The 26115-nt window shown below is 47.1% G+C and overlaps 1 long non-coding RNA gene across 1 annotated transcript in view; it reads right to left on the bottom strand.

The window, feature by feature from the left end:
• Positions 1-356: 356 nt before the first annotated feature.
• Positions 357-26115, bottom strand: part of LOC129553379 (uncharacterized) — an 85672-nt gene continuing 59913 nt past the window's right edge. The window contains exon 3 of the long non-coding RNA XR_008685440.2: positions 357-1878. This is a non-coding gene — a long non-coding RNA (uncharacterized LOC129553379). The remainder of the gene's footprint in view (positions 1879-26115) is intronic.

The following is a 26115-nucleotide window of genomic DNA, read 5'->3' as shown; positions in this document are numbered from 1 at the left end:
CGGCGCGTCCTCGCCGCATCTAGCACAGCAGGAGCACTGATGGGAAAGATGCATGCAGATGGAGACCAGGGTCGCACGGAAAGCTTGCTTCCCATCTCAGGCACACCATTCCTTTCATGTGTCCCACACGCTCCCCTCTCCATTACCTGCCACAACACACCCACCATCACTCTATTCCCCATGCAGCTCCTCGCCCAGACTAGTTCCCTGCCAGCTTCATTCGGATGGACCTTCTGCTTCTTCCCTCCCCAACCACATCCTCGTCCCTGGTCAGGAGAAAGAGGACCCCAGGGCGTGCGGACAGCCCTGTGTGCACTCACCATGGCATCTTCACGTGACCACAGACCTGTTCGCAGACTCTCTTTCCTCTGCACGCAGTTTCTTCCTCTCTTCTGGGATCTTTGCATAAGCCATTAAAAAAGCTCAGTTCAGTTCAGTCACTCAGTCATGTCCAGCTCTTTGCAACCCCGTGGACTGCAGCACGCGAGGCTTCCCTGTCCATCACCAACCCCTGGAGTTTGCTCAAACCCATGTCCATCGAGTCGGTGATGCCATCCAACCATCTCATCCTCTGTCGTCCCCTTCTCTCTGAATAAATAAATGCATATGCAAACGCCCCCTCTTCCCTGCCAACTCCTTTAGGCTTTTCTTCTTGAGTCGTTGGACCTTCACCATCCCAAACACATGCCCATGTCCTGCTCCCCTCACGGGGCGTCTTCCTCCCCTGCTCCCTGACGTGGCCTTTTGTCCTGGTTCTTTCTCTCCATCACAGCTCAAGGATCACCTGTAGACAACTCACAGTTCTGCAGGATTCAAATCCAGTTCCCTCTGACTTCAAAGCAAGAGAGGAGACACCCAAACACGGAAGTGGTCACTAAACACGGTCCCCGCTGACCTCCCTTTTCGCCTGCCACAGCTCTGTCTAAACACGGTCCTCACTGACCTCCCTTTTCACCTGCCACAGCTCTGTCTTCAGTCTGGCAGACTGTATTGTCCTTCAGTCAATACTCATCCCCTTCCCCTCTCCGTGGCTTCGGATCTGTACACACGAGTCACTTTGGTTGATGGAATATGAACAGACTGATGCAAGTGGCTGCTTCAGACGCCACCTCGTCCTTGGCTCAGCTCCTGCCATCGGTCCCCTGTCCCCAGAGGCCTCTAGTCCAGGATGAGAAGACATATGGAGAAGACCCGGGCCCAACAGACTAGAGCAGGCGAGTGCGCTCCAGCCCTCCCGACACCACCCAACCCAGGCGTCCTCAAGCAGGAGAAGTCTTTGCGCTTAGAAGCCACTGATGTTTAGGCTTGTTTGATACACAGCATTATCACAGCAAAAGCTGACTATTACACTCTCCCGTGTGTTGATGCTCAGTTCAGTCTCTCAGTCGTGTCTGACTCTGCAACCCCACGGACTGCAGCACACCAGGTCTCCCTGTCCATCACCAACTCCCAGAGTCCACCCAAACTCATGTCTGTTGAGTCGGTGATGCCATCCAGCCATCTCATCCTCTGTCGTCCCCTTCTCCTCCTGCCCTCAATCTTTCCCAGCATCAGGGTCTTTTCCAATGAGTCAGCTTTTCACATCAGGTGGCCAAAGTATTGGAGTTTCAGCTTCAATATCAGTCCCTCCAATGAACATTCAGGACTGATCTCACTTAGGATGGACTGGTTGGATCTCCTTGCAGTCCAAGAGACTCTCAAGAGTCTTCTCCAGCACCACAGTTCAAAAGCATCAATTCTTCGGTGCTCAGCTTTCTTTATAGTCCGACTCTCACATCCATACATGACCACAGGAAAAACCATAGCCTTGACTAGACAGATCTTTGTTGACAAAGGGTGTTGATGTTCCCAGTAGGGAATGACATATATCCACAGAGCCTATAGAAAAATGAGAAAGAGAAAATGCTAAGACTTTAGACGACCCACAGACAAGATGAAGCCAGCTTTTAGTGAAAGTTGTGCTTACAGACGGAGGCTTCTGAATCTGTATTCTGAAAAACACACCAATAACTGGCTGGCCCATACATCCCCTCCTGAAGACTGTCACAAGGACCCTTCAACCCTTGAGCGTGTGTCTGCATAGAGAGGGCACTCAGTGAGAGGGCAGCTCCTCACTCACTCCACCCCAGGGTGGGGACCGAATGGCTTCTGTCAGTGGGGAACTTGAGAGAAGGGACAGGACATAGCCAAGAAGCCTCTTTTCTCTCCTTTGTCCACACAACCACGCAATCTGGACTGTTCTCCACCACCTTGTAAGGGGCTTTCTGCTAGGAAGGACTTAGCAGATGAGTGGGTAAGTAGAAAGAGGAGTGTGGGAGAAAGTCCACTTTATCATAGACATAGTTACATTTTAATTTTAAAAAAAAAGTTATTGATAATAATGTTTTATCCCCAAGGGGCTTGGCTATATTCTCATCTGGTTCCTAGTTCAAGCAGGAAAGGAAAGGATGTTAATCTCTTAAGACTCAAACTAAAATAATTTAGAGTAACATAAAAATTGTATATGGTAGGGAAGAAATTGCTAAATTTACATCTGAGATCCATGGAGGGGTAAGCAAGAGGTACCTTCTGTAAGTTATACACTGCCTACCTCCAGTGAGCATGGTGTGTGTGTGTGTGTTCAACTCTTTGCAACCCCATGGACTGTAGCTGGCCAGGCTCCTGTGTCCATGGAATTATCCAGACAAGAATACTGGAGTGAGTTGCCACTCCCTTCTCCAGGGGATCCTTCCGACTCAGGATCAAACTGGGGTCTCCTGCATTGCACTCAGATTCTTTACCATCTGAGCCACCAGGGAAGCCCAAACATGGTATATCTGTCTCAAAGAGCCTTTGGTGAGGAAGAGTTTCCATATTAAATTGTGAAACAGGCTAAACTAATCAATTAAAGTTGTGGTGGTCTGTCCTTCTGTGTTAGATAGATTGTAGCATAAGTAACGGTTTGAAGCTTGAAGTGACCTGTAAATGCTGCTTAAATGCTAATGAGACAAAACTCCTGCTAAAGATTAAAAACTTAAAGTCTGCCATTCAGACATACTTGGTGCTTTCCAAACACAGCCTCTCGCCAAAAGGACCAACAGCAGTGATGGAGCAGGGAAGCTTCTGTAAAAGGCATGTGAAGATAGTTGGTAATGAAAGAGGAAAGGACCTTTTTAAATTGCTGGTTGTTAAGGCTTGCCCCAAACTTTCCATCACAAGCTATACATCTCAGCTTCAGCATACCTCAGTCACCCTTTCCACCAGGTTATCCCACTCTCTGTCCCCACCGCCTACCCAAATCACCCCAAAGTCAGCTACCAGGGAGCTAGAGACAGCCCCACACCCCAGAGCCCCGAAGTTATTCAAACCAGCCAGTCCTAAGTCTGCCTATCCTCTCTCTCCCCTTGGAAGCCACAATAAAGGCGCCTGATCACGCTTGTCCTGTGGCGTGCCCCCTCCCCACGGGAACCGTGAGAAGCAAACTTTCTTTTCAATGGCAAGTACCTCCTGATCTGCTGGTCTTATTGCATGTCAGATTTTCTATGAATATTTTAAATTTATTAAAGTTGTTTTAAAACCAGAGCTGCGTGCAAAGACCAGAGAGAAAGTGAGGGGAGCCCAGGAGTGTAGATGTTGTAACCTGGAAACTATCAAACAAGGAAACGGGGATTTTAGTCCTACAACCAAAAGGAACTGAATTCAGCCAACACCTGAGAGAGCCTGGAAAGGTCTTCTTTCCCCCAGTCCCCCAGACAAGAGTCTTGTGGGGTCATTCCATATTTCAACTTGTGAGATGCTAAGCATAGACCCCAGTGAAGTCTGCCCAGACTTGTGAGCTGAAGCCCTGTGCTCTGTCATACGGCATAGAGAGCTGATACAATGCACATAAAGATACCACGCAATGCACATTCACACATTCTGCGTGGACTGCCTTTAAAAGCCCAAACAGTTTCAATTTGCTATCTTTCCTCCAGTCCTAAAGCATACCATCTTGTTTACATTTTCAGGACACGGGAAGCATTTTCCTTCCAGTTTTTAACAGAACTCAAGGCTTCCCTGGTGGCTCAGACGGTAAAGCGTCTGTCTGCAATGCAGGAGACCCGAGTTCGATCCCTGGGTTGGGAAGATCCCCTGGAGAAGGAAATGGCAGCCCACTCCAGTATTCTTGCCTGGAAAATCCCATGGACGGCGGAGCCTTGTAGGCTACCATCCATGGGGTCGCAAAAAGTCAGACATGACTAAGCGACTTCGCTTTCAAGACTACAAAAACAGTCACCAAAGCTCTGAGCATCTCCAAGTGGCTCATTAAAGGTGTTAGAGCCTCAGGGACAACAACCCCAGGATGTATCCATCTGGGGTTCCCTGACGAGGCGTGAGCTGCTCCCTCTTCAATGCTCAGGTTCCCATGCCAGCTGGAAGTGTGCCCACAGCACCCTTCTCCCCTCTGGCCCTGTGAGCATGAGCACAGAGAAGCAAACCTAACGTGCCCAGCAAGGCCGACACTCTCGTCTGTGAGCAGCAACCGGACATACAACAGGAGGACACTGATGAGCTGGAACGCCTGCTGCAGGACAGGCCCCTTCGGCGGGATGGCCCTTTCTCACACTGCATCCAAAATCATGCCCTTCTGAAAACACAGCCCATTTGACAAATAGTTGTTTATAACCTTAACCAGAAGGTTTGTCGTTCAGTACTCGGTCGTGTCCGACTCTTTGCGACCCCATGGATGGCAGCACGCCAGGCCTCCCTGTCCATCACCATCTCTCAGAGTCCACCCAAACTCATGTCCATCGAGTCGGTGATGCCATCCAGCCTTCTCATCCTCTGTCGTCCCCTTCTCCTCCTGCCCTTAGTCCTTCCCAGCATCAGGGTCTTTTCCAGTAAGTCGGGTCTTCTCATCAGGTGGCTAAAGAATTGGAGCTTCAGCATCAATCCTTCCAATGAATATCCGGGGTTGATTTCCTTTAGGATGGACTGGTTTGATCTCCTTGCAATCCAAGGGATTCTCAAGACTCCTGCAGCACCACAGTTTGAAAGAAGGTTATGGTATGGATATAAATTTCTAAAAGTCAATTAAAATTTAATGCCTGTGCATCACACACCTGAGCCAGGAGCTGGGACTGGGTGGAGTATGATGCGTGCAGCCCCGTGTCTCCCATCAAACCAGCTCCAGACTCAAACCTGCTCCCTCTCCACAGATGCTCTCTCCAGAAAGGCCTGAAGGTCCAACACCCCTGGATCAGGCAACATCTGAGGCACCTGCCTCAAGAATTTGGGTCTGAATATCCACCGCCTCCCTTGCATCAGAACCGCCTCCCGGGGCATACATCTGCTCCCCGTGACACTGGAGGTTTCTGTTTCACCGCACATGGCCCTCGGGTGTCTGCCAATAAGCTGTCACTGCCCCTGGTGCCAGGAGGACAAAGAATTAAAGCGTGGCATTCTTTGAGACACTCAGAAAAAATGTTTTCCTTTTGAGCTTTTTCATTTGCTTCCCAATCAACATCGTGGCTGCTGTTCTAATTTGCTTCCACACTAATTGTCGTTTCTCAACCTTAATGGCCCGGGGACCACACTGAGCGATTGCTAACGGGCTCTGCATACGCATGGGGCCAGAGACTGGGGTTCTCCTCTGTGTACAAACCCAGCTGCCCCTCCGCACAGGGGAGACACCCTGGCCCGGGGCAGCCTGCATCACAGGGCACCCCCAATCCCCTCGGTCCAGAAGGATGGGAGCCACAAAACCTCCAGTTTTCAGCAACAGACTCTCACTTGCAGGACCCTGAAAAGGTCTGCTGGGCTCAGGAACTGGTCTCAGGGCTGCTGGAGCTAAGCCTGGATGGGGCTGGGTCATTTGAGGGGAAAAGGACGTCTTATATTCTCTACTCCAAACCACACAGCTCCTGGAGGAGCTGTTTATGAACTGGGGACATTCAGTCCGGAGGAGCAATTGGAAACACTTTAAATCAGACAAAGTGATTTGACAATAAAAAAGCAGAAACACTTTGTGGTAGAGAGGCTATTGTCCCCCTAACGTCTCTTTCTCCCTTGTTTCTTGGTAACAGGATCCTGACTCTATTTAGTATAGCAGTGTGCTAAAAAAAAAAAAAAAACTTCCCATCCACCCTTGCAACAATGTGTGGTCATGTGACTATACCACAATCCTTGAAATATCTGAAATTGTGTGGAAGACTTCTTAGAAGTCTTCTTAAAAGGGATTCAAATGAGTAGGAATGGCACCCTTTTTCCTCTTCTCCCAATTTCCATTCCTGCACTATAGGATGCAGATGTGATGGCTGGAGTTCCAGCAGCCTCTTAGATCAGGAGTTGTACACAGTGATAGAAGCCACATGCCAAGAGTGATCAAGCAGGAGGAGACTGGACCTGAGGACTTGCAGACACTGTCACGTCAGACCGGACTACCCTCCACCCAACTTGTACTATAAAACAAACCTTTTTGGTTTGAAGCACTATTATTTGGGGGTTTCTGTTAAGTGCTGTCAGTATCTTCCAGCCAGCAGCCATCAGGGATACATCTGTAGCTAAGCAAATTGCGTTTATTGTTCATTGCCGTAAGAGGGAGTTCGCAGTGGGGAATTCACAGGGCGTTACGGTAAGAGCACAGGAGACAGGACAGCACACCATTTGGTGTTTGCGCCTCACAGAAAGCCAGCGCTACAAAAATGTGGTTGAATGAATAAAGTGTAAAAAAAAAAATCTGGGATATAATGTAGCTCTTTTATATCTGGCAAATACAAATTTAAATTTTTTGCTTTATGTAAACTAATAAATTGCTAATGTCGCTCAGATTTTTTGTTCAAAGTCCATGTATTTGTTATGGCATTTTTATTTTACATTCCTTAAGTCCTTCTTTGGACATGAACAAATTTCAGAGTTTGGTCCATCAAAGCTGATGTGACTCATAACTGTCTGGGATTAGATTAAGGAAGTTTACTCACTTCCCTTTTCAGTATAATAAAATAACCCACACTCAGGTCCCCAAGTACACTAAATCAGAATTGGGTGATATTTGAATTAGCCTGGGGATTGCAATAAAGAATCTGTTTTGAGCTCATTGTTTACAGGTAAAATATATTGCTTTGTGCCTGAAGCACAAACCAAAAAAAAAAAGAAAAGACCAAAGCTGCTGTGTAATCACCATCCAATATTGATGTTGTTGAAAGAAAATAAATCAAGTTGATCCAAAATGCAAGGAAAACAATAGTCTATTCACTTAGCTATTCAAGGAAGCAAGGGTGATTTCAAAAGATGGATAGAAAAAACTCATTCTATAAATGTGTTTTGAGTGTGTGTGATTTTTCTAAGCCTGTTTCAAAATATGAGAGCATAATGTTGCAAGATTTCGTGACATGAACTCAATAATGAAGAGACACTCAGAAACAAGTCACCCAAACATATATCCATTCATTTACTCAACAAATATTCGCTGAGCATATAGAACAGGCTTGATCCCATCCAAGTAGCTGAGAATAAACCTTCTGAATTCACAGGGCTTACAATCTGCTGGAAGTGGCAAAATAAGAATAAAATATTTTCCCCCGAAAGTGTGCAGAGAGTAGTGAAACTGGGAAAGGCAGGTTACGAGGCCCTAATCTAGCCTGGAAAGTTAGGAGGCTTTTGGAGGTAGGGAAGCCAGTGAGGAGTCCCGGGAGTCAAATGGAGCACGCCAGGTGGAGCGGAGGGAAAGACTTTTCATGCAGAAGCAAGTCCAGAGGGAAGAGAGGAGACACCTTGTCCAGCGTGCAGACAGTCATTCAGTGAAGAAGGCTCTAGCGGGGAGAAAGAATACTGAGGCCAGAGAGAGATGGATCTGAGTGTGGGGCAGAGCCTTCCAGGGTCATGTGTGACATCGCTGCTGGCAGCTCTTCCTGTCCTCTCTGTGTTTGAATTCTGCATCCCTGCCCACTGCCTAGGACTGCAAACTATCATGCTTGGGTCCATGATGAAGCCTCTTACACACATTCCACTCGCAAGCAAGTCACAATGCAGCCAGGGATCTCTGTGCAGCTGCTTGGAGCACTAGAGTTGGTGGCACTCGACAGCACCAAATAATTGTTCCACTTCAAAAGTCAAATGGGAAATCCTCTACAGGATATCATGGGACCCATAATCAAGATACTGCCTCCCAACTTCAGCAGGGCTGCCATGTTTCACAACTGCAGGAAGCACAGCACATGTCAAAACGATAATGGCACCCCCAAGACGTCCACACCCTAATCCCGGAACGTGTGAATACGTTAGGGTACCCGGCAAAGTGAATTAGGTTGCAGATGGAATTAAGGCTGCTAATCAGTTGACTTTGAGATGGACACAACCATGAGGGGTTATGCAGGTGGGTCCAATGTAATCACAAGGATCAAAAGTACAGGAGATCAGAAGAGAGAACCACAGAGATGGCAAGACTAGAAAGACTCAGCTCCAAGTTGCTCACTTTATGGATAAATGGTCATGACCCTAGGCATATGAGCAGACTCTAGAAGCTAGAAAAGGCAAGGATTTTACAGAAACAAATGAAGTCCTGCCAACACCTGGATCCTAGCCCAGTGAGAACGGTATCAGACCTCTAACCTACAGAACTAGATATTTTTAAAAATGTGTGTTAAGACATGAGGTGTCTAGTCATTTGTTAGAGCAGCTGTAGGAAACCAATAGGGGCTTCCCAGGTGGCTTAGGGGTAAAGAATCTGCCAGGCAATGCTATAGACCCGTGTTTGATCCCTGGACCAGGAAGATGCCCTGGAGGAGGAAATGGCCACCCACTCCAGTGTTCTTGCCTGGGAAATCCCGTGGACAGAGGAGCCTGGTGAGCTACAGTCCACAGGGTCACAAAGAGTAGGACATGACTGAGCACACAGGCACAGACAAGAAAGTATTGAAAACCACTGACCTGCCTCCCGAATCGTATGATGTGGACGATGTGAGGAAACCAGAGGCCAAAACTGCCAACTGCATCAGAAACCACACAGTGACATCTGGGAAAAACTCCTCTCCCCGCAGCAAACATGGAAATGGATTTGAAAGCAGACTCTCAAAGAACACGCCACATGTTTCACCCTCGGTACCAGAACAAGGCAGATCATTGAAAAGAGATTACTGACTGCCTTGTTCAGGAATATGGACATTTGCACCAAGCAGAAATGGCAGCTCCCCAACCCAACTCTTGTGGATTTAGAAAATGCAGAGGAACCAGAGATCAAATTGCCAACATTCACTGGATCATAGAAAAAGCAAGGGAATTCCGGAAAAAACACCTTGCTCCTCCTTCATCGACTATGCAAAAGCTTTTGACTGTGTGGATCACAACAATCTGGAAAATTCTTCAAGAGTTGGGAATACCAGACTCACCTGACCTGCCTCCTGAGAAATCTGTATGCAGATCAAGAAGCAATAGTTAGAACTGGACACAGAACAATGGACTAGCTCCAAATCAGGAAAGGAGTATGTCAAGGCTGTATATTGTCACCCTCTTACTTAACTGATGTGCAGAGGACATCTGCAAAATGCCGGGCTGGATGAAGCACAAGCTGGAATCAAGGTTGCCTGGAGAAATACAGATAAACAGATGATACCACCCTTACTGCAGAAAGTAAAGAGCCTCCTGATGAAAGTGAAAGAGGAGAGTGAAAAAGCTGGCTTAAAACTCAACATTCAAAAAACTAAGATCATGGCATCTGGTCCCATCACTTCATGGCAAACAGATAGGGAAACAGTGACAGACTTTATTTTGGGGGGTTCCAAAATCATTATGAATGGTTACTGCAGCCAATAAATTGAAAATGTTTGCTCCTTGGAAGGAAAGCAAACCAAGACATCGTATTAAAAAGAAGAGACATCACTTTGCCAACAAAATTCCGTATGGTCAAAGCTATGGTTTTCCCAGTTGTCATGTATGGACGTAAGAGTTGGACCATAAAGAAGGCTGAGCACTGAAGAATTGATGCTTTTGAACTGTGGTGTTAGAAAAGACTCTTGAGAGTCCCTTGGACTGCAAGGAGATCCACCCAGTCCATCCTAAAGGAAATCAGTCCTGAATATTCATTGGAAGGACTGATGCTGAAACAGAAGGTCCAGTCCTTTGGCCACCTGATAGGAAGAGCCAAATCACTGGAAACCACTCAGATGCTGGGAAAGATTGAGGGCAGGGGAGAGGAGGGTGACAGAATGAGATGGTGGATGGCATCATGGACTCAATTGACTTGAATTTGAGCAAACTCCAGGAGATAGTGGAGAACAGGGAAGCCTGGTGTGCTGCAGTCCATGGAGTTGCAAAGAGTTGGACATGACTTAACAACTTAACAGCAATAGCAAAGCAAATATCCATCCAGATAGCTAAATTTCCCGTGAAGAAACAGAATTTTCCTAACTCACATCGGTACTATTTTATAATGTAAATATTTCACAAGAATTTCACTCTATTACAAAATAGACCAGCTTCCTCCAGACAAGTTTTAAAATTCAGTCCTTTTTTTTCTCCCTTCTTTGACAATGGGAACCAGGAGATAATTCAGTTCAGTTTAGTCGCTCAGTAGTGCGACCCCATGGACTGCAGCACACCAGGCCTCCCTGTCCATCACCAACTCCCGGAGTTTACTCAAACTCATGTTCATTGAGCTGGTGATGCCATCCAACCATCTCATCCTCTGTCGTCCCCTTCTCCTCCCACCTTCAATCTTTCCCAGCATCAGGGTCTTCTCTAATGAGTCAGTTCTTCGCATCAGGTGGCCAAAGGATTGGAGTTTCAGCTTCCGCATCAGTCCTTCCAATGCATATTCAGGACTGATCTCCTTCAGGATGGACTGGTTGGATCTCCTTGCAATCCAAGGGACTCTCAAGAGTCTCCTCCAACATCACCGTTCAGGCCAAATTAAAGCAGGTGACAGTTGCATGTACAGGGAACTGAACCTCCATCAGAAGGAGCGGGGAGGGGGCCTGGCGGGGGTGGTCATTGAATGAGGCAGGCAGGCTGGCCAAGGGGACAGTGAGACCCTGCCCCAATCTGCTGAGGAACCCGTGTCACCGCATCCACTTCTGCCTCCCACCAGGCAGTCTCAGCCTCCTGCTTACCTTAAAAAAACAAAACTGCTGGGGATACATGAAGGTTCTGGGGATTAAATAATGATGGCATGGAAAGTTCCAGCATCACACTGAGAGCTTAACAGGTTTCAACTAACGTGAGGCAGCTGCCTGACAGAAGAGTTGAAGATGACTGGGAAATGTAACAGAATCTAAGCTAACTGGACCTCCCAAGCAGCTTAGAAAGGAAGTCTTTGACCTTGAGTGCTTAGCAGCTGAGAACAGGGCAGAGACAGGATAACAGACAACAGCATGGACCCCAGGGTACCATTCAAGGGCAGGACTCACCGGGCCGATGGCTGGGGGCTGGGCTCCAGGACGAAAAGTGCCACTACCACCTGCATAGACTCACCTCTCAGGAAAAGCAGCAGAGGGAAGTCCAGGACTGCATTGTAGGCACCATTTTTGCTCCTTGTTCTGAAAACCTCTGTGCAGTTTGTACATTTAGAAAGTCAATTTCAGCAATTCCACTCCTGGATATATATCCAAAAACAAAAACGCTAATTTGAAAAGATACGTGCACCCTAACACATAGTTCATAGCAGCACTATTCACACTCGCCAAGACATGGAAACAACCTGTGTCCATCAACAGAGGGATGATTGAAGATGTGCTGTGCATATGTGTGTGTGTGCACGTGAGCGGATCCTGTCGGCCCCCTGGATTATAAATGCATATATATGGGGGAATAGTACTCATCTGCAGTAACATATATGTTCTTACAGGACGTTAGGCTAAATGAAATAAATCAGATGGAGACATACTGTATGACATCCCCTATATGTGGAATCTAAGAGATACAACAAAGTATTGGTGCTTCAACTTCAGCAGCAGTCCTTCCACTGAATATTCAGGGTTGATTTCCTTCAGTGGTTTGATGTCCTTGCAGTCCAAGGGACTCTTGAGAGTCTTCTCTAGATACACAGTTCTAAGTATCAATTCTCCGGCACTCAGCCTTCTTTATGGTCCAACTCTCACATCCATACGTGACTGCTGGAAAAACCACAGCTTTGACTAGATGGACCTTTGTTGGCAAAGTAATGTCCCTGCTGTTTAATGTGCTGTTTAGGTTTGCCATAGTTTTTCTTTCAAGGAGCAAGTGTCTTTTAATTTCATGGTTACAATCACCATCCAACAGTGATTTTGGAGCCCAAGGAAATAAAGTCTGTCACTGTTTCCATTGTTTCCCCATCTATTTGCCATGAAGTGATGGGACCAGATACCATGATCTTTGCTTTTTGAATGCTGACTTTTAAGCCAACTTTTTCACTCTCCTCCTTCACCTTCATCAAGAAGCTCTTTAGTTCCTCTTCACTTTCAGCCATAGGGTGATGCTATCTGCATATCTGAGACTATTGATATTTCTCCCCTCAAACTTGATTCCAGTTTGTGCTTCATCCAGCCCAGTATTTCACATAATGTACTCTGCATATAAGTTAAATAAGTTGGGTGACAATATAGAGCCTTTATATACTCCTTTCACAACTTTGAATCAGTCAATTGCTCCATGTCTGGTTCTAACTGTTACTTCTTGACTTACATATAGGTTTTTCAAGAGGTATGTAAAATGGTCTGGTATTCCCATCTCTTTAAGACTTTTCCACAGTTTGCTGTGATCCACACAATCAAAGTCTTTGGCATAGTCAATGAAGGAGAAGTACATGTTTTTCTGAAATTCCCTTGCTTTCTCTATTATCCCACGGATGTTGGCAATTTGATATCTGGTTCCTCTGCCTTTTCTAAATCCAGCTTGAACATCTGGAAGTTCTCGGTTCACATACTGTTGAACCTTGGTTGGAGAATTTTGACCATTACCTTACTTCGGACAATATTTTGGCCACCTGATAAGAAGAGCTGACTGCTTGGAAAAGACTGATGCTGGGAAAGATTGAAGGCAAGAGGAGAAGGGGACAAAAGAGGACAAGATGGTTGGATGGCACCACCAATTCAGTGGACATGAGTTTGAGCAAGCTCCAGGAGATGGTGAAGGACAGAGAAGCCTGATGTGCTGTAGTCCATGGGGTCACAAAGAGTCGGACATGACTGAGCGACTGAAAACTGACCTAAAAAGATACAGCAAACTGGTAAATATAACAACAAAAGCTCAGACTCACAGATATGGAGAACAGATTTAGAGTTACCAATAAGGAGAGGGAAGGGGAAAGGGGCAATATTGGGCTAGGGGATTAAATACAAATATTGGGTATAAAATAAGCTGCAAGGATATATTGTACAATGTAGGAAATGCAGCAAATATTTTAGAACTATAAATGAAATGTAATCTTTAAAAATTGTGAAGCCCTGTATTACACACCTGTAATTTATATAATGTTATACATCCGCTGTGGAGCCCTATTCTAAGGTCACAGCTGTGGAGCCTAGGTCACAGGACAAAAAATCTGGAACTGTCCAAGCCCCATAGCAACTGTCACCATGAGCCTCCAGATCTAAACTGGCCGGTTCCCTGACCCCCATGTTAGGTCAAATACCCACCCTGTTCAGGGAAACACACTGACCGAAACTGCCCACCCTGGCCAGGCACCATAGTAACGATTTGTGTGAGTTATTTTACAACAGGAAGTCCTGGCAAGGAGCACAGAACTAATAAGCCATCACCAACCAGAAGAGTTTGGGAAAGGTCAAAAGGAAACACCGCGTGTCTGATCACCTCCCAGAAACCTTCTCATTGAAATCCATCTTGGCTGAGCAATGTGTGTGCCGCCAGGAAGGACTCTGTCAAAGTGACTGGCCAGAGACAACCCAGAAACTAACCTCATCATCATAAAACCCGAGACTGCGAGCCCCGTGGCAGAACTAGCCTTCTGGGTTCCTTTACCCTGCTACTCACCCCCGGGAGCCCCTTCCCAACAGAGTCTCCTGCTTCGTCAGCTCGTGTGTCTCCTCGGACAATTCATTCCCGAGTGTTTGACCAGAGCCCACTCTTGGGGCCTGGAAGGGATCCCCCTTCCTTCAACAACCCTATTACCCACCCTATAGCATCTTAACCAGTCAACTAACACCACCATTCCAGCGGGAACTTCCTCTGTCTCCAGGCTATAAAAATCAGCTACTAGCCGGAGAAGGGGGTCAGCTCTCCTTTTAGCCGGCCTGCTGTTCTAACAGCATCTCCCATGCTAATAAACTTTATTCTCCTCTCATCCTGCCTCATGTCTGACCCGTTTCTCTGACCCTCACCACCTCCTGGCTGTCCCCAGGTCCCCAGTGAAAGAGACAAGCAGTTTTGGTGACAAATGTCACCGGAGCCACCTCATCTGTGATGGAAACCCCAGTACCTCCTTACTCCCTGACGGAGAGGTGCTATCATTACACCCATGAGCCCAGCTCACAGGAATCAAAGGCTCAAGAACCAAAGGCTTCCTGGCAATGACCGTCCAGCCCTCCATCAGCCCAAGAGTCAGAACATCCATTTTAACTTTTTTTAAAAAATTTGAATGATTGAACCAAGGGAAATTAAACAGTCCCCGGGTCAACAGAGATGGCGGTCTCCCTAACACATGATGGGTGAATCTCAGCTGCAGAGAGAGGCTCTGGGGGAATCAGAGAGGGACCTGCAGAGAGACAGCGGGAGGAGACGGTCTTGGACAAAAAAACACATAACGAGAGAAAAAACAGCTGGGCTTCCCTGCTTCCAAGAAAGGGTAGGTGGGCAGAATGCCTGAGGAGGACCTTGTAGAGTGGTGTGATTATCGGGGAGTTAGAAAGTTTAATCAAAGAGGGGTATGGGGCGACTTCCCTGGCCGTCCAGTGGTTAACACTTTCTCTAGCAGGGGTTGCAGGTTCCATCCCACAAGCCTTGCGGTCAAAAAACCAAAACATTAAACGGAAACAGTATTGCAACAGATTCAATAAAGACTTTAAAAATGGTCCACATCCAAAAAATAAAAATAAAAAACGTAAAAAAAATAGTAGAAGAGTTTAGGAAGGAGGATAGATTTCTAAAAATCAGCAGCATGATTCCAACAATAGGAAGAAAGCGGGGCAGGGAGGGAGGGGGGAGGGAGACACGGGTCGGGGCAGGGGAACCTCTCTTGCACCCAGATGGACCCAGGGAGCTGCAGAGAGGATCTGGGTGTGTGACAGGAGAGACATGGCCCCAGACGGCTCACATTTTCAGCACAAGAAGCCGTCTCAGAGCAGAGCGCGGCCTGCACAGGCTGGCGGGTCCCTGCGTGCGTCCTTTGTGCACAGCGGCTTCTGTGAGAAAACCCAGGCTGAGTTCCCCAGGCTCCAAGCCCCGCTCTGCCTCAGGGCTGGTCTCCGTGCCTCTGGGGCTGGATTTCCTCAACGTCCCCGCCCAGACACCGCCCCCCATCCTGGTCCTCTGAGGACCCACCAAAGGGGCACTTGAGGGGTTGGGACCACTGCATAAGGGTCTCCTTTGTGGCCCAGGAGTTTCAGTTCCTGCCTCTCTGGGTGAATCCAGTCACACCTGGGACTTCCCCGGTGGTCCAGTGGTTAACACTTCACTTTCCAATGTAGGTGGCATAGGGTGGATAACTAGTCAGGAAGCCAAGATCCCACATTCCTTGCAACTAAAAACTACATATATATATATATATAAAGAAACAATATTGCAACAAATTCAATAAAGACTTTAAAAATGGTCCACATCAAAAAAAATCCTAGTCATACAAATCACATCCTAATCTAGCATGTTCAGTCACCTCAGTCATGTCCAGCTCTCTGCGACCCCGTGGACTGTAGACCACCAGGCCCCTCTGCCCATGGGAGTCTCCAGGCAAGGGTACTGGAGTGGGTAGCTGTTCCCTTCTACAGGGGTCTTCCCCGCCCAGGGATGGAGACCACTCCTCTTCAGTCGCATGCACTGGTAGGCAGATTCGTTACCACTAGTGCCACCTGAGAAGCCATTAATCCAGCATTTTAACCATCAAATCAGACTATTCCATACAACCCTGTCTAGAGGCCCCGTTGACGTAGACAAACTAGGTGATTTTAAAGATGACATTCTGTGGTCCATCCAAGGAACATACTGCAGGCACTCTATATTAGGCATCAGGGAACAGGGACAAAGAAGCAGAACCTGTTCTGTCCGACTTCACCTACGTTTGCCCAAATCGCTGTGACCGACGGGTGACTTGAAAGTGAAAGTCGCTCAGTTGTGTGGGACTCTTTGCCACCCCGTGGACAATACAGTCCATGGGATTCTCCAGGCCAGAATACTGGAGTGGGTAGCCTGTCCCTTCTCCAGGGGATCTTCCCAACCCAGGGATTGAACCCAAGTCTCCTGCATTGCAGGTGGCTTCTTTACCAGCTGAGCCACCAGGGAATCCCAACAGGTGACTTGAAAAGACCAAAAGGGAGCTTTCTAACTTCCTTTACTTCTTCCTCAAAACTGGTAACGAAAAAAAATTTTTTTTATTTCAAATTATGATGTAAATAAGACGCAAAATAAGCTCACGGGCAGGAACTGAAACTGGATGGGCTGCAGTCTGTGCCGGCCAGTTTCCGAGTAGAATGCCGTGGATGCACAGTGTGCTGGCCTTCTCCTGCTGAATGACATCGGGTGGTCTTTCAGATAGGCCATCGCGGTAAAGCTGTGGCGACACTCGGCTGATCAATCCGACAGCCACACGTAGACCACGTCTCTCCCAGCCTGATCTTCATCCGATCCGTCTCATCAGCCAAGGAGATGCTGGTGACCTTCTCCAAAGCCACCAAACCCATCTCCATCTTCCAGCACAGCCTAGTGCTGGGGGGTTGCTGGGGAGGACGCGGGAATGGGCGGTGGGGGATGGGAGGGCTGGGGGCGTGACCCCTCTGGTCCCGGCCAGCCTTCCACTGTAGGGCCGTTCCAGGCTCTACCCCACGCACAGCCTGCCCAAGGGGACAGTCCCCCTCCCGGGTGCCTGGCCGACTGCGGCTTCACCTCCAGGATGGGAGGCGAGGGGCAGCGGTCATGACCCTGTGGCGGAACAGAAGGCCGCCCTCCCCTGCCCCCCAGACCCCACGGGCTACACAGGGGTACCTGGCAAAGCTCCAACACGAAAACAAAAGAGCAGTAGTACGTCTGCACGCGCACGCACGCACACACACAGGCTAACTTCAATGACCACGGGGATCGAAAACAGCACAGCCCTCCCCTGTGCCGGGCAAGAGTAAGAAGCCGCAGGAGAGGAAACAGCCAGCGCAGGCCCACCTGGTGATCCCTCCGCAGAAGTGGGTCAGCCCCGCACAGGCGAGAGCTCGGCGTGGCCTCCAGCCTGAAAACAGCAACGCCTGCGTTGGAGCAGCCCCAGGCATCCTGTCAGCCCTGCTGTGAAGGTCAGTGCTCCCGGCAACAGGGAACAAGGCCAGCCAGGGAGGTCTGCTGCTGTCTTGGGCCCAGCCGCACGTCCGCACCAGTAACGCACCTGCAGCTTGGTTCTTTGCTGTTCCGTCACTCATTCCATGTCTGACTCTCTGTGACCCCATGGACTGCAGCACGCCAGGCTTCCCTGTCCTTCACCATCTCCCAGAGTTTGCTCAAATTCGTGTCCATCAAGTCTGTGATGCCATCCAACCATCTCATCCTCTGTCAGCCTGGTTCTACTTTTTCCTTTTTCCACAGGACAAAATTAAGCCTTAAAAAAATCAAGCCCCTTGTGCTAGAGCCTGTATAAACGCCAAAAGCTTTGAAAGGGTGATGAACTTAGTCCTTCCCAGTTCCAGTGGAGCAGAGAGCAGACACACACACTCACGCACACACACTCATACGTGTGCACACCACTCATACATACATAGACCCAGGCATGAACACACATTCTGACTCACCTCTGCATGTGCAACAGACATGCTCACACATATACAAGTGGGTGTTCACCTCCATGCACCCTAGAGAAACAGCCAGACAGTATCCAAGAGGTTGAGAAGATCTCCGAGAGCAGGAACCAGGCTGTAGATGGATGACAGTGTCAAATGGAATAACTGCATTCTAGCATCGCTGTGCTCAAGAGCAGAATTTCCCACAAAGCTTAGATCCCGTGCATATTCTTGGCTGGCCTTGTCCATCAAGAATGTCTCTGGCATATTCTCGTATCCAAGTCCTGAGAAACTGCTCTCCGTAGACTTCATTAGAGCCGCTCCATATTCCAGACAGAATACAGAGGAAGACGTGCCCCGCATCAACATCATGCCCTGACTCAGCCCCAGGGCTTCCAATTCCCTGAGCCTTTCCGTCCAAAATTGCAAATTCCCTCTTGGGAGAACCTCACTGGCACCACTGTCTGGCCCTAATAAATCAGCAGCAGCTGTGGGCCAGGAGCACACGTCACAGGCGCAGGGTGGCCATTGTGGCTGGAAGGTGGCATGTGGGATGATGGACACAGAACTGGCATTGTTGGGGGTTTGGGAGACAAACACAGAAATTTAGACACCTTACAACTTTTCCTGTTGTTGTTCAGTCACTAAGTCATGTCTGACCTCACAGACTATATAGCCCACCAGTTCCAGGGACTCTCCAGGTAAGAATACTGGAGTGGGTTGCCATTTCTTTCTCCAGGGGATCTTCCCAGACCAGGGATGGAACCTACATCTCCTACATTGGCAGGTGTGTTCTTTACCACTGAGACATCGGGGAAGCCCTTCTGACAACCAACCACTGGTATTTCTGCAGGGTCTTTCCCATTACTTCCCATAGGTCCTTGAGTCACAGCCTTCACAACTTTTCCATGTTCTCCTGTCTCCTAAAAACCTTGGTGACACATCATCCTCATCAGTTTGGAAGGAGGAAGAATAAATAACAATAGGGACAAGACTCCATTCTTCAAGCCCTTGGCCCTGGGAACAGACAAGGGCAACACCTCTGTGATGAGGGCACCAAAGCTCTCAGCCAGACACCCGGAGAGCACAGAGAGATATACCTAAGCAAGAGTCAGACAGGAGGCTCCCCAAAGGAGGCCAGAACCAGCCTGTGCTCCAGAGAGCACACAAAGTAACTCAGCGGAAGGATGCATGAGCTGTTTATTGGGTGGTGGAGGTGTGTCAGTTAGCTATCACTGCATAACAAATTTCCCCCAAACTTAGCAACATCACAAACATGTATTGCCTTTCAGTTTTCATGAGTTGGGAATCCAGGTGCAGGTAAGCTGAGTCTCCTCCATCAAGGTCTCTCACAGGCTATGGACCTCTCAAGGCTCAGCTGGGGAAGGATTTCCCCCACTCACGTGATTGCTGGAAGGATTCGTTTCCTCCTGGGCTGTGGATCACAAGCTACACTCAGGTCCCTGCCACCCAGGCTCTTCCAACGTGGCAGCTGTTTTCCTCAAAGAAAGAGACAAGACGAGCCAGAGAGAGCAAGATGGAAGTCATGCTCTTGGGAAGCCAGTCTTCCCACGCATGGTCGTCCAGGTGGAAAGAGGACTGATTTGTGAGCAGCTGCACGGCTGGCCCTCAGGCTGAAGAAGCAGAAACAGTCCACTCACTCTGCAAACCACTAAGATAGAGAGTGAATCAAGTGATGAGTACTGTTATTACGAAGAATGTGGACAGATAAGGACATGCTTGTTATTCATCACACGCTAAGTCATATTGTTGAATTTAAACACCACTAATGAGATGCGGTAGCCATTTCCCAGCCTCTAAGATTCCTTACCATGTGCCTTAAATGCTATTCATAAATGTCCTGAACTTAACATATGGAGAATAAAAGTTGACCTTCAGTTCAGTTCAGTCGCTCAGTCGTGTCCGACTCTTTGTGACCCCATGAATCACAGTATGCCAGGCTTCCCTGTCCATCACCAACTCCTGGAGTTCACTCAAACTCATGACCTTAATTCTTATCAAACAGAAAAAGTGAAGACATGTTTTTCTGCAATTCAAGACCAGAGAGAAATCAGCAATTAATAAGGAAATAATGCTTAGTTCTGCAAAGGTGAAAAACTGTACAATATGTGTTCTTGAAAAGTACACTTTCCCAAACTGATGCTTTATTTGTCTATAAAGCTGAATTCATCAATACTCACCATTGACTGTTTTAAGTCAAGTATAATCCACTACAGTTTAATCAAATTATTATGGAAGCAAGAGATTAGAATGTTAAGAATCACAACATGAATGGATTAAATCTGTTTCAACCTAATTATTCAAGAACTAACCAAACTTTTCTACATTATTTTCTCTATCATTCAGACTCTCTTCAGCCTACTTCGATTATTTGCCAAAATCACTGTCAAAAGCAATAGTAAAGAGTGAAGCTAGGAATCAGAATTCAATTCAGGCTACTTTAACATAGAGTAGTTCTGTTTATGGTGCTTCAGATGAAATGGTAAACATAGTGATTTAAACTGTGTTTATAAAGTTATAAATTACAAATCTTTATTACTCCTAAACCCTGGCTTACACAATGTTTTTCCAGTTCCACTGGAAAAGGAAAATGTTTTTTATGCAAAGAAAATGACCTCATATCTTGTTGAATCCCATATAAAAATAAGAGGTCTTCAACCCAGGAGACATAAAAAACAGATTAACACACTACTAAAAGCAAAAAATAATCATTCCAGCAGTAAAAAAAAAAAAAAAAAAGTTATACAACAAATGGAGAGCTAAAAGAAATATTTGCAACTAACTTTATATATAAGAGTTTATTTTCTTAACACATAATAAGTTCCAATAAATCTTTAAGAAAGAGGCCAACAGTGCAATAGGAAAAAACGGGCACAGTCTGCAGTAAGAGAGATTAAGGAATAAGAAATGTAAATGGCTCTAATGCATGAAAAAATTCTCCAACCTGTACTTTCCAAAACGTGGAGTCATCCTGAGTCTTTCTCTCCCACGCCCCCATATCTGACATGTTGATGCTTCCTATTAGGGCTTCCCTGGTGGTTCAGACAATAAAGAATCTGTCAGAAGGGGCGACAGACAATGAGATGGCATCATCAATGGACATGAGCTTGAGCGAACTCTGACCTCACGTAGGGTCAGGGTAGCTATCCAAGCAAACCCTTGAAAGACAGGGAAGCCTGGTGTGCTGCAATCCACGGGGTCGTAAAGAGCTGGACACGACTGATCGACTGAACAACACCAATGCCTCCCACTGGCTCTGCCTCCTGAGAAGACCCAGCATCTTACCCACTCCTCAGCACCATCGCCTTTGCTTGGAGCCTCGTGGTTCCTCACTGAGCGCTCTGCTTTCATACTTGTTCTCTACGCCATTCTCCACAGGGCAGGCAGAGTGGCCCCTTTGGAATGTAACCCTATGTCGGTTTCCCACCTCAGGTCACAGCCTGCAGCCCATGGCCCGGAGCCCAGGCATCTGGTCCCCTGCAACCTCTCTACCCTCCTTTCCTGACTCACTGCCCCCCCCTCCCACTCCAGCACCATGGCCTCCTTCTTCTCCAGCCTGATGTGGAAGAGCTTCCCAAAGATGGCAGCATCGGTGTTGCCTGTGATGATTAATTTTTTCTGTCAACTTGGCCAAGCCATGTTACACAGAAGTGAAGTCGCTCAGTCGTGTCCGACTCTTTGCGACCCCATGGACTGTAGCCCCCCAGTCTCCTCCGTCCATGGGATTCTCCAGGCAAGAGTACTCGTGTGGGTTGCCATTTCCTTCTCCACGGCCTCTTCCCAACCCAGGGATCGAACCCAGGTCTCCCGCATTGTAGGCAGACACTTATACTGTCTGAGCCACCAGGGAATGCCCATGGTGGGGGTGCAGGGGCTCATCCAATCAGTTTAATACCGTAAAATAAAGATTGGGATCCCCAGAGGAAGAGAGAATTGATGCTTTCAGACTTGAGCTGGGACACCAACTCCTTCCTGAGTGTTTGGGCTACCAGCCTACCCTGCAAGATTTTGGACTTAGCCCCCACAAATGTATGAGCCAATTCTTTAAAAAAACATATCTCTTTCCCCTCCTCTTACTCTATATATCTATAAAGGCATGTATAGGGAGATAAATAAAAGATATAGGTAGGTAAATAGATCCAGAAATAGATAGACAGACAGCTAGGGAGATAGATGATGAGAGAGAGATCCCATTGCTTCTGTTTCTCTGAAGAACCATTGCTGACACATTTCCCAGTAATGTGACTTCATTTCTACCCTGAAGAGGTTGCGTTCATGCACCTCCCCTGGGAGTGTGTCTGTTTTGATCAAAAGACTGTGAATTCTGAGTTTAGGTTATAAAAAGCCCTTCAGCTTCCACTTCGTGCTCTTGGAACATTTGTTCTCAGAATGCCCTCATTCAGAAACTGCTCACCAAGCTGGAAGAAGCCCTACTGTCCAGGAGGAGCGAAATGGAGCCTCTGTGTGACAGTCCCAGCTGACCCCGCCCTTCAAACCATCCCAGCCCCGGGGCCAACATGTGAACAAAGAGGCCTCCGTGTGATCACAGCTTCTGACCCCAGGTTAGACCTAGCTCGCCTTCCAGGTGAGGCCCTAGCACCAAGGAGCAAGGGGGGCATCCCCACCGTGGCCGTCAAGTTCCCGACCCACAGAGTCCCCAGCATAACCAAGTGACACTCTGCTTGGTTAGGGTTGGTTATGCAGCAACTGATAAGCAGCGTGGGTGCCAAGCATGGCTCCAAACTTTTACGCCTGCCATGCCATCTTCCTGGGACTCCTCCCTGGAAGCCCACGTGGCTCTCTTCTTCACCCCCATCAGGGCTTTGCACTAATGCCCACCACTGTCCCCATTTAACACCGCAACCCTGAACCCCACATGCTTCAGATCCCTTCCTTGGTTTCTTTGACTTCATAGAACTTATTCCCACCTGACATTTTCCTCTGCCTGTCTGCTCTAACTAAAACATCCACTCCCTGAGAATCAGGTGGCATTTGGGGTTCATTCTGTTCCAGGCTACATAACTAGTGAATAGCAAGGTACCTGCACACAGTAAGCACTCAATTAATACTGACAGAATGAACAAACAAGTGAACAAACCTTGCTTCAAGAGGCCCACGAATGGGAGGGAGGGTCCAGAGGGAGGGGTGTATGCACACCTATGGCTGACTCACGTTGGGGTTTGACAGAAAACAACACAGTTCTGTAAAGCAAATATCCTTCCATCAAAAAATTAATAAATTTTTTTAAAAATAAGATACAAGCATATAACATACAGCACAGGAGGTATAACCAACATTTTATAATAACTGTAAATGGAATTTAATCTATAAAAATATAGCATCACTATGCTGTACACCTGAAGTCATATAATACCATAAATCAACTAATTTTAATGTTAAAAAATAAAGAAAATTTAATACAAAAAAAAAGAGGGCCACAAATTAAAAACTTGGCAGACATACAATTTTATACATGCTTGATTCACAGAAACCTAACCGTTTGGTAGTACACTGTGCTGGTGAGCTCATGGGGAAGCAGGCACTGTTGTACTTTGTTGGTGAAGAACAAACTGGTATAATCTTTTCCAAGGATGACTTGGCAGCACTTGAGGTACACATCAACTTTGACTCCGCAGGCTGTTTTTAGAATACAACCTACAGAAATGCTCACACTCACATGAGATGCTTTATCCACATGGACTTTAATGGGAACACTTGTTTGTATGAACAGACGGTTCAAAACCCAAATGTTCTTCAGGGTGCAACTATTAAATAAATGTGGGTACATTCCTGCTAAGAGACTTAGGCAGATCTAAAAGAGAATGTGGCAGCTCCATACTTAGACAGAACTTAGGTAGAAGAAGCTCCTAGATATATTGTGAGATATATATTAAAGCAACTTCAGAACAGTGTGTGTAGTAAGTAACCAATTTAGTTATAATAGGCTGAATATTGCCCAAAGGATAGAAAATTGAAAAACAGGCCTGTCATGCAACTTGCATTTACTATCAGCTGAAAAAAATGAATGTATTTTTAAAACAAAGATAACAAGCTGGAGAATCAGAAAGCTTGAGAACACACACACACGTGTGTGTATATATATACACAGAGAGAGAGATCTGAAACAGTTTGCTGTACACCTAAAACTAGCACAAAATTGCAACCGGTTGAACTCCAGTTTTTTTAAACAGCTTGAAATACTTCCTCTCCTATCTTTTCTGCAAAGAGCAACCACTTGCTTGCCCTCTGCTTGTTTCAGGGGCAGACAGGCGACACATCTTGTGGACAAACGAGAGGCAGGGAGAACTTCGGCCTTTGCTCCAGAGAAAAGCACCTGACGTCCTGTTAAAAAACACTCACAGCCCTCCCAGCCAGTGCCAGGATGTAGTCAAACAGGAAATAAGCCATAAATGCTCCAGTAAAACTTGTAGCCACAGATGTAGCTGATAAGACTGAAGGAAACTTTCTCAACATAAAGAAATTACAGGATAAACTGCTATTTATCTTTGCACACCATGGTGATTTGTGGGTCATCACACTTACAATGGGTACTTTAAATACATATAAATGGTGACGAAGAAGGCTGAACCAGAATATATATTCATGGATATTCCCTTTGGGACTTTTCTTCATCAACACTGTTATGCTGAATAAAGATTCATTTCAAGAACATTACATTCAAGACTTTTTTAACAAAGTGGCATAACTGTATCGAAGAGCAAAGATTGTTACTGTTCAGTCACTCAGTCGTGTCTGACTCATTGCGACCCCATGGACTGCAGCATGCAAGGCTTCCCTGTCCATCGCCATCTCCGAGAGCTTGCCCAAACTCATGTCCATTGTGTCGCCATCCAACCATCTCATCTTCTGTTGTCCCCTTCTCCTCCTGCCTTCAATCTTTCCCAGCATCAGGGTCTTTTCTAATGAAAAACTCTTCACATCAGGTAGCCAAAGGATTGGAGTTTCAGCTTCAGCATCAGTCCTTCCAATGAATATTCAGGATTGTCCTTTAGGATGGACTGGTTGGATCTCCTTGTAGTCCAAGGAACTCTCAAAGTTCTTCTCCAACACCACAGTTCAAAAGCATTAATTCTTCGAAGCTCAGCCTTCTTTATGGTCCAACTCTCACATCCATACATGACCACTGGAAAAACCATAGCTTTTACTAGACATACCTTTGTTGGCAAAGTAATGTCTCTGCGTTTTAATAAGCTGTCTAGGTTGGTCATAGCTTTTCTTCCAAGGAGCAAAAGATATATTAGCTTTAAAAAATAAACATAATATGTTATTTAGTAACAAACTATTATTTGTCTTTCTCTTCCTCAGAAACCTTTCCAGGGATAACACAGTTAATGAGGATCATTCATCCAACTGGTTTTAATCAACATCTAAACTGCATTTTTAGTCAAAATGAAAAATAAAATCTACACTGAAAAATTTGCAAAAGTGTCATCTTCAGAGATGGAGTCCCATTCCATTCAGCATTCTCTAAGCACACAGCACCTAAAAGACACTGTACCATGGACACCCCCTGTCTTTAAGCAGGTCTTAGGAGCAAACTCCTGGGTGGGCAATTCCCGTGCAAGCTCTGTGGATGCAGGACACAAAAGGAAAAGAACCCAGGAGGCAAGGCTTTGTGGAGGTGGCAGTATCTGACCTGTGCCTTGAAGGATGAATGATGAGAAAATAAATACTCTTCCAGCAAGGGAGCGAGTCTGATGAAGCAGCACAGCTGACATGCCTAACTTCTAACCCCAAGAATAGAGAAGCGAAAAGAATATTCTGACTGTGGAGGGTTTTAGGACACAGCAAGTCCAGGCTGAAAGATTCCTGGACTGGGGGAGTTGCAGGCCCAGGCACAGGTGATGAGAGTGAGGGAAAGGGGAGAGAGGCCAGGAGAGGGGGGAAGCCCACGCAGGATAGGGCAGGATGGGGCTGGGCCTGCCACTCTGCAGAGGAGCAGCCACCTGGGGCCTCCGTGGACGGGCTGGGCAGAGCGGTGGTCGGAAACAGAGGAGGTTTCCCCAGGCTCCTCCCCTCCCCTATCTGTCTTGATCAGGCGCATCCCTGGGAACACAGGCCCCTGTGTTCCACGATGTGTCCCTGGTCCCCTCCAGCCAGCTGTGGTGACACCAGGTCCCTCCTCCAGGATGCTTCCAGGGTTCAGGGTCACTCCAAAGTTAGGACGTGAGGGGTGGGGCTGAGGCGAGGGTTCAGTTCAGTTCAGTTCAGTCGCTCAGTC

This window comes from Moschus berezovskii, chromosome 18 (assembly GCF_049115385.1).
Source record: "Moschus berezovskii isolate FMDL1 chromosome 18, NW_MosBer_1.0, whole genome shotgun sequence".
Taxonomy (NCBI): domain Eukaryota; kingdom Metazoa; phylum Chordata; class Mammalia; order Artiodactyla; family Moschidae; genus Moschus; species Moschus berezovskii.
The sequence above is the reverse complement of the archived record's forward strand: the minus strand, read 5'-3'. Positions and strand labels throughout refer to the sequence as shown.